We start from the raw sequence: 529 nt of genomic DNA, 5'->3' as shown, positions 1-529 counted from the left end.
GGCAATTTTCACATCAGCCTCACATTTCTGTTGCAGCCTAAGAGCCAGACAGATGTTTACAACACTGTAGATACAGTATGACAATACTGCCAAAGATGGGCAGTTTTAAAGGTGGACGGCTTTCAAACAGAATACTATACAATCACATCTGGTGGAGTTTGATAGTAAGTCACTAAGAAAATCAAAACACTTCCCTTGGTTTTCTTTGACCCTTGTGCTTTCTTAAGACTTACTATACGCGCCCTCTCTTCGGGTCCCCTGCGCCCGCAGCATCTTTATGGCTTTGTAAGCCAACATAATCAAAGAAGTTTTAATCTGAAACAATGTAAAAACCTACTAATAATCAACAAATGTTAACATTTGCCCTTTACCTTTGTTAGATTATATTACATAGGGGTTAAAACTATGTTCTTGTAATATTTGGTTAGACGATTTGGGAAAAAAAATAAAAAATTTACAAATGATGCAAGATTTTTCACACCTGCTCATTTCAGGGTTAGGGAAACATGCAGGAAAGTTTGCAAAACAA

Source organism: Monopterus albus, unplaced genomic scaffold (genome assembly GCF_001952655.1).
Source record: "Monopterus albus unplaced genomic scaffold, M_albus_1.0 scaffold2171.1, whole genome shotgun sequence".
NCBI lineage: Eukaryota > Metazoa > Chordata > Actinopteri > Synbranchiformes > Synbranchidae > Monopterus > Monopterus albus.
Note: the sequence above shows the minus strand (reverse complement) of the source record.